This window comes from Sminthopsis crassicaudata, chromosome 3 (assembly GCF_048593235.1).
Source record: "Sminthopsis crassicaudata isolate SCR6 chromosome 3, ASM4859323v1, whole genome shotgun sequence".
NCBI classification, from domain to species: Eukaryota; Metazoa; Chordata; class Mammalia; order Dasyuromorphia; family Dasyuridae; genus Sminthopsis; species Sminthopsis crassicaudata.
The window spans coordinates 200,420,936-200,429,864 of NC_133619.1; the positions used below are offsets into that span (position 1 = coordinate 200,420,936).

Below are 8,929 nucleotides of genomic sequence, written 5' to 3' on the forward strand. Positions count from 1 at the left end.
AGCAAAATTACAAACCACTTGCTACAAAAATAAAGTCAGATTTAAATAATTGGAAAGACATTAAGTGCTCTGGGATAGGCCAAGCAAATCTAATCAAGACGACAATACTCCCTAAACTAATCTATTTATTTAGTGCTATACCAATCAGACTCCCAAGAAACTATTTTAATGACATAGGAAAAATAACAACAAAATTCATATGGAAGAAGAAAAGGTGCAGAATTTCAAGGGAAGTATTAAAAAACAAAACAAAACCAAACAAAACAAATAAAGGTGGCCTAGCTGTACCTGATCTAGAACTATATTATAAAGCAGCAGTCACCAAAACCATTTGGTATTAGCTAAGAAACAGACTATTTGATCAGTGATTAGCTTCACAGGGCAAGATAGTGAATAAAAATAGCAATCTAGTGTTTGACAAACCCAAAGATCCCAACATTTGGGATAAGAATTCATTATTTGACAAAAACTGCTGGGAAAACTGGAAATTAGTATGGCAGAAATTAGGCATGGACCCACAGTTAACACCACATACTAAGATAAGATTAAAATGGGTCCATGATTTAGGCATAAAGAACGAGATCATAAACAAATTAGAGGAACATAGGATAGTTTACCTCTGCGATTTGTGGCGGAGGAAGGAATTTGTGACCAAAGCAGAACTAGAGATCATTATTGATCACAAAATAGAAAATTTTGATTACACAAATTAAAAAGCTTTTGTACAAACAAAACTATTGCAAACAAGATTAGAAGAGAAGTAACAAATTCGCAAAATAATTTTACAATTAAAGGTTCTGATAAAGGCCTCATTTCCAAAATATACAGAGAACTGACTCTACTTATAAGAAATCAAGCCATTCTCCAACTGATAAATGATCAAAGGATATGAACAAACAATTTTCAGATGATGAAACTGAAACTATTTCCACTCATATGAAAGAGTGTTCCAAATCACTATTGATCAGAGAAAAGCAAATTAAGACAACTCTGAGACACCACTACATACCTGTCAGATTGGCTAAGATGATAGGAACAAATAATGATGAATGTTGGAGGGGATGTGGGAAAACTGGGACACTGATGCATTGTTGGTGGAATTGTGAGAGAATCCAAACATTCTGGAGAGCAATCTGGAATTATGCCCAAAAAGTTATCAAAATGTGCATACTCTTTGACTCAGCAGTGCTACTACTGGGCTTATATCCCAAGGAAATACTGAATAAGGGAAAGGGACCTGTATGTGCCAAAATGTTTGTGGCAGCCCTTTTTGTAGTGGCTAGAACCTGAAAAATGAATGTATGTCCATCAATTGGAGAATGGTTGGGTAAATTATGGTATATGAATGTTAGGGAATATTATTTTTCTGTAAGAAATGACCAACAGGACTTGGTGACTGGGCTCCGCTTAGGTGGCCTGAGATCTGGATGCAGCAGCCGCAGCATCTTCCGAAGCTCCTTCCCTCTGCGACCTTCGGGAATGACAGCGCCTCCTGCCGCCATGCCATTCTCCAACAGCCACAACAAGATGAAGTCCCGCTGCTCCGCCGAGGAGGAGTACCCTGACCTCTCCAACCACAACAACCACATGGCAAAGGTGCTGACACTGGAGCTCTACTTGAAACTCCGGGATAAGGCTACATCCAGCGGCTTTACCCTGGTTGATGTCATTCAGACCGGCGTGGACAACCCAGGGCACCCATTCATCATGACTGTGGGCTGTGTGGCTGGAGATGAAGAGAGCTATGAGGTGTTCAAGGAACTCTTTGATCCCATCATTGAGGACCGCCATGGTGGCTACAAGCCTTCAGATCTTAATAATAATATATATATAATATAATAATAATATAATAAGACTGATCTTAACCCTGACAATCTGCAGGGTGGTGATGACCTGGATCCTAACTATGTGCTGAGTTCTTGTGTTCGAACTGTTCGTAGCATCCGGGGTTTCTGACTGCCTCCACATTGTAGCCGGGGCGAGCGCCGTGCAGTAGAGAAACTCTCTGTGGAAGCTCTGGCCAGCCTGGAAGGTGACCTGAATGGGAAGTACTACGCCTTTAAGAACATGACTAAGCAGGAACAGCAGCAGCTGATTGATGACCACTTCCTCTTTGACAAGCCCGTCTCCCCCCTCCTCTTGGCATCTGGCATGGCCAGAGACTGGCCTGATTGCAGGGGCATTTGGCACAATGACAACAAGACCTTTCTGGTGTGATTTAATGAGGAAGATCACCTGAGGGTTATCTCCATGCAGAAGGGGGGTAACATGAAAGAGGTGTTCACAAGGTTCTGCACAGGGCTCACCCAGATTGAAACCCTTTTTAAGACCAAGAACTATGAGTTCATGTGGAACCCCCACTTGGGCTACATCCTGACCTGCCCCTCCAACCTGGGCACAGGCCTGCGTGCAGGTGTCCACATCAAACTTCCCCACCTGGGCAAGTATGAGAAGTTTGGCGAGGTGCTGAAGCTGAGACTGCAGAAAAGGGGCACAGGTGGAGTGGACACAGCAGCTGTGGGTGGTGTCTTTGATATCTCCAATGCTGATCAACTGGGCTTCTCAGAGGTAGAGCTGGTGCAGATGGTGGTGGATGGTGTGAAGTTGCTCATTGAGATGGAGAAGCGTTTGGAGCAGGGCCAGTCCATCGATGACCTTATGCCAGCCCAGAAATGAGCAGTTGGCCCCCTGAATTCTTCGCTTCCTAATTTATTGGATGAATGAATAACCACCATCCTTCCTGCCTGTGGTGCCCCGGGGGGGGGGTTCCAGATGCAGCCCACCTAAATCATGCTGTAGAGAAGTCTTCCTTCCATCCTTTGGTGTTAGATTTTTATTTTTTGATGGCTGAGATTGCTGAATGCTGAAATAAAACTATTGTTTTGGCCTGAAAAAAAAAAAAAGAAAGAAAGAAATGACCAACAGGAGGAATACAGAGAGGCTTGGAGTGACTTACATCATCTGATGCTGAGTGAAATGAGCAGAATTATACACTTCAGCAATGATACTGTATGAGTATGTATTCTGATGGAAGTGGATATCTTCAACATAGAGAAGAGCTAATTCAATTCCAATTGATCAGTGATGGACAGAACAGCTACACCCAGAAAAGGAACACTGAGAAATGAGTGTATACTGTTATCATTTTTTGTTTTTCTCCCCAGGTTATTTTTACCTTTAGAATCCAATTCTTCCTTTGCAACAATAACAACAACAACAAAATTCTGTTCTGCACATATAAATTGTACCTACGATATACTACAAGATATTTAATATGTATGGGAATGCCTGCCATCTAGGAGAAGTGTTGGAGGGAAGGAGGAGAAAAATCCGTAACAGAGGGGAATACAAGGGATAATGTTGTAAAAATTACCTATGCATATGTACTGTCAAAAATGTTATAATTATAAAATTAATAAAAAAAAGGTCACAAAAAAAAAAAAAAGAATTCACTGTTTGACAAAACCTGCTGGGAAAAGTTGAAATTAGTATGTCAGAACTAGACATTAACCCATACTCAACACCATACACTAAGATAAGATCAAAATGGGTTCATGATCTAGGAATAAAGAATGACACTATAAATAAATTAGAAGAACATAAGATAGTTTGCCTCTCAGATCTGTGGAGGCAGGAGGACTTTTGACCAAACAACTAGAAATCATTATTGATCATAAAATAGAAAATGCTTGATTATATCTAATTGAAAAGCTTTTGTACAAATAAAACTAATGCAGAGAAGATAAGAAGGGAAACAAACTGGGAAAATGTTTTTACAGTCAAATGGTCTGATAAAGGCCTTATTTCCAAAATATATAGAGAATTGAATCTAATTCATAAGAAAACAAGCCATTCTCTAATTGATAAATGGTCAAAGGATATGAACAGATAATTTTCAGATGAAAAAATTGAAACTATTTCTAGCCATACGAAAAGATGCTCCAGGTCATTATTAATCAGAGAAATGCAAATTGAGACAACTCTGAGATATCACTACACACCTGTCAGGTTGGCTAAAGTGACAGGAAAAGATAATGGTGAATATCCGAGGGGATTTGAGAAAACTTGGACACTGATACATTGTTGGTAGAATTGTGAATATATCCAGCCATTCTGGAGAACGATTTGGAACTATGATTAAAAAAATACATACATACATACATACCTTTTGATTCAGCAGTGCTACTACTGGACTTATATCCCATCCCAAAGATATTTTAAAGAAGGGAAAGGGACCTGTATGTGCAAGAATGTTTGTGGCAGCCCGATTTGTATTGGCCAGAAACTGGACACTGAGTGGATTCCCATCAATTAGAGAATGGCTGAATAAATTGTGGTATGTGAATGTTATGGAATATTATTGTTCTGTAATAAATAACCAGCAAGATGATTTCAGAAAGGTCTGGAGAGACTTCAATGAACAGATGATAAATGAAATGAGCAGGACCAGGAAATCTTTATATATACTTCAACAACAATACTATATGATGATTGATTCTGATAGATGTGGCTCTCTTCAACAATAAAATGAACCAAAATCAGTTCCAATTGTTCAATAATGGATAGAACCAGCTACATCCAGCAAAAGAACTCTGGGAAATGAGTGTGAACCACTATATAACATTTCCAATCATTCTGTTTTTGCAGGCTTGCATTTTTTATTTCCTTCACAGGTTAATTGTATATTTTTTCAAAGTCTGATTCTTCTCGTGCAGCAATCTAACTGTGTGGATATGTATACATATACTTTAACATATCAAACATGTATTAGTCTACCTCCCATCTGGGGGAGGGGGTGGGGGGGACCAGTGGAAAAATTGGAACAAAACATTTTGCAATTGTCAATGCTGTAAAATTACCCATACATGTATCTTGTAAATAAAAAGCTATAATTTTTAAAAAAAGAAATTTACTAGCCACTGGGGACCTGAAAAAGCCATCAGCAAAAAGTCAGACTTGAAAAAAAGCCAGCTAACTGGCAACAAGGAGAGAAAATATTATAGGCATAGTCACAACCAATATAAATTTATTAAGTTGGAGTAAAATGGAGTAAAATGGAAGAAGACTGCAAAGTTAGGGTGAGATTGATCTTAATGACTTTTATTGCCAAAAAAGAATTTTACATTTGACTTTGTTAGTAATTAGTAGCAAAAAGAATATTTTGAGATAGGGGACATTCACTGTCTGTGGTGGCTGGGTAAAGGATCGAATAAAGTTTGTGAGGAGGTGGGGGTACTTGAGGCAGTTAATCCACAAGAAGTTATTGTAACCGTCCAGGTAAGATGTGATAAGGGTCAGTGCAATGGTGACGCCTATGTGAATAGGAGGTAAAGGCATATATGTATGTAAGTATGCATCTATATGTGCATATATATAATGTGCATGTGTGTTTATACATACATGTATATGAGAGAAGTCAAGGTAAGCATAAGACTTAACAATAGATCATTTATTCATTTAAAAAGATGAATTTATGTTTTATGAAATAAACTTAAAAGTTTTGAAGTGAAAGAAGAATGAAGTTTTTTTTTTTCAATTTGCTTTTGATTAATTTCTATGGATGTTGAAAATAAAATTTTAGTTTATTATTATGATAGAAGATTGAGTCTCTTGGCATTCTCTAAGCAATTAAAACATAGTATGTTCATCCAGCAAATTATTTATTATCTATAAAATAAATATGTGTATCAGATTATTAGAATGTCTTGAAACATTTTTACGTGTAGAGAGCCAGAAAGTATTAATGTTTAAATGTAAGTACTCAGGAGGTTCTCGTTTCTCAAAGGGCTTCTGCTTTCCTCCATTATCCCATATTCCTGAGATAATGTTTTGGCAGATTTGTTTCCAATGCCTTTTGATTTTGCTGTTTTAATCTTTCCTTATTTGTCTTTTTTTCATTATTATACATTGATATAAGAGAAAATAATGGATAGGAGATAAAATTCAATAATAATGGAAAGAAGTGGTAAGATTTAGGAATGAAAACAGAATCTAAGAATGAAAAAGTAGACAACAAACTCTACTTCATCTCTTTATGAAACTTTTTTTTTTCTTTTATAAATCAGCTATACCCAATTATGAGAATATTTACTCTCATGATTAATATTAGATCAGTAAATAACTATTTCTTTTAAGGCTATATATGGATATATACTTGTATGCTTCACACACATGTGCATGCATATACATACATATATACTTTGTAAGCTATAAATAAAAAATAAAATGAACTGAAAGCAATGATAAATGAAAATTATAATAGATAATGATATCTGAAAATGTAACTAAAAACACAACTCATTCTGGCTTCTTATTTCTCAAATAGGATGTTAAAGGACTTAATTGGTTTCGTTCAATCAAATAACTTAATAACTAAGTAACTGACTAATTATAGGCATGTAAGAAAATAAATTAATAAAGACCCAAGATCTTTGCCAAAAATTCCTGAAAAATATTTTAATTTCTTTGACAAGAAGAATAAAAATTATTTACATTAGTAAAACATTATATCCATTATACATTTCTTCTCTCAAATGAAAATTAATTGTTGAGGGGTGAGGAAAGAGGCATTTAGGTTTTATAAGAAATTGTATTTTAGCACTAAAGTCTGGAATAGACTTAAAATCTCACCTTAGGCAGTAATTATGTGGCTCTGGAAATATTATTTGATCTCTCTGAAACTCAGATTCCTTGTCTGTAAAACTGGTATTATAATAATGCTTGTCTTACAGTGCTTTAGTGAGGATCAAATAAAATAATATGTATAAAGATTTTTCAAAATTTTAAGCACTGTATAAATGTTACTTGTTTTATTGTCATTATACTATTAGAAAATATTATTCACATTTGCATATTAAGTCATTTTGCAAGACAATTTTGTTGGGGGAAACCCTATATCCTATGCCCAAGATAAACATTAGATGTACATTAGAATTACTTTTAAATCATTTCTATTTATATTCTTTTAAACCATAATTAGATTTTGCTGCTACACTATTGAATGTCATCTGATGCCATCATAATCTCCTGCTTGTGATTTGTCCAAAGATAAGCACATTGCTTTCTTCTTCCTGCTCTATCTTTGATGGTGAGGAGGAAAAACAAACTGACAAATAAATAAAGCCAAAAAAAAATGTAACCCTGAGATGACTGTCTCATGTTTCTCTCTGATTGTTAAGTAGAGAATGCATCTCTCAATGCAAGGTCCCCTTTTAAGGTTTACATTTTATGCTTAGGAAAAATCTTCAAAGGAAGAATTTTTAAAATGCAATTCAGAATCAGAAAGAATTAGAATTTGGTCTTTTCAGCTGTTGGGAAAGCCATTCCTAAAAACTAGTTTATTTTTCTCAGCAGAATTGAGCAGATGGTTAGACAAATATAGACCAAGTCTGCAGGTTTTGAAACAGAAATTCAGACATCACCATATTTAACTAAAATAGAAAGTGTTATTTTAGTTTTAATGTAGCCCAGGAGCTTCTCCTGCTATTATTAAAAACATTATATTGACTTTAAGAAACCTGAATCATGTCTTATCCCAAAAACAGTTCCTCCAAAAGATCAATCCCATAAACACCAGTCTGGAATTTATCAGAAGTCCAGATGCAATCAACTAAGCACTGCAGCATTTCTTCCTGTAGTACTTGGTTGTTATTTTCCCCATAACTCATCCTGAGCTTACCCATGTTATAAAATTGAATATAGCTAAATTGCAGTAATTTAACTCTTAGGAAATCTGGATTCTTAGGCAAAATATAAACCATGATATTAACATGGTCTTTGAAGATGTTACATAGTTACAGACTTGCTGTTTTATTTTTGTTCTTTGAAATATCAAGAGATGTTCTTAGTAAACTATGACAAACTAATTGAACAGACTTTAAAGTTAATAATTAATATTCACTAGTAGAAAACATTAAAAGCTTGACAAATTCTGTTCTCCCCTACAGACAACCTGCTTAACTTCTTCAAATCTAAGTAATTAATTAACAGAATTAGTTCTGGTTGTGCACTGCTTGAAAAAAAAAAAAAAAAAAAAAAAAAAAAAGAAGAAGAAGAAGAAGAAGAAGAAGAAGCTTAGTGCGTGGAGTGTTGGACATAAAACCAAGAATACTGAGTTAAAAATCTTGCTTAGAAATGTACTGGCTTTAAAATCAAGAGCCAGTTTCTTAAACTAAAATGGTCAGAATTTAAGAGTACCTTAAGGAACAAGAAACTTTTTGAATCATTTTACCTTCCTGGTCCTTCTAGTTAACCACTCTATGCCATCAGACATGTCTTTAGGATCTCTTCAATTGAAAACATATCTTATACATAATGGTCAATTAATATTTGTTGAACTAGGTTAATAAACTATAGCAGGTTACAAACTGCATTGGTAAATAGTAATCCCATACTGAAGAAATTATAGATCTCATTTTGTATGTGTCACTCTCTGTGCTAATAGCTTACTTTGTATCGTTTCCACACTTATCTATCCAAAAAATTTCTGTAGTCAATTAGATGAAACAATTAGCTCTAAGCATTTAATGAAACAAATTGTGAAATTTATTAGTAAAACCAAGTATTTAATAAAATAATGTAGTAAGGTTAACAGGTATCACCATAAATATAGGCACCTTTCCTCATATATAGGGGTTTGCATAGGGTCCACAAAGAGGGGACCTACATATAGGCAATGTGTGGGGAGAGAAAACCCTGAAGGTGGAAAACCATTAAAATATTTGTTATCTCTTGTAAAAGAAAAATAATATTTAAATTGGTAAATTTGCTAACTGGAACTCATTCTTGAGCATCCCACTCCTCAAAGTATAGTATCTATTTTAAGACATTAAGAAGTCATAGAAGCTTTTTTTTAAATTTTGCCATTTCAGAAATTGACCATATTATATACCATATACATACACAATAACTATACACCAAGAAAACCTGA

At 35.1% G+C, this 8,929-nt stretch overlaps 1 pseudogene; it reads left to right on the top strand.

Annotated features, from left to right (window-relative positions):
* Positions 1-1,500: 1,500 nt before the first annotated feature.
* On the top strand, positions 1,501-2,915 carry LOC141559426 (creatine kinase B-type pseudogene; annotated as a pseudogene).
* The last annotated feature ends 6,014 nt before the right edge of the window (positions 2,916-8,929 follow it).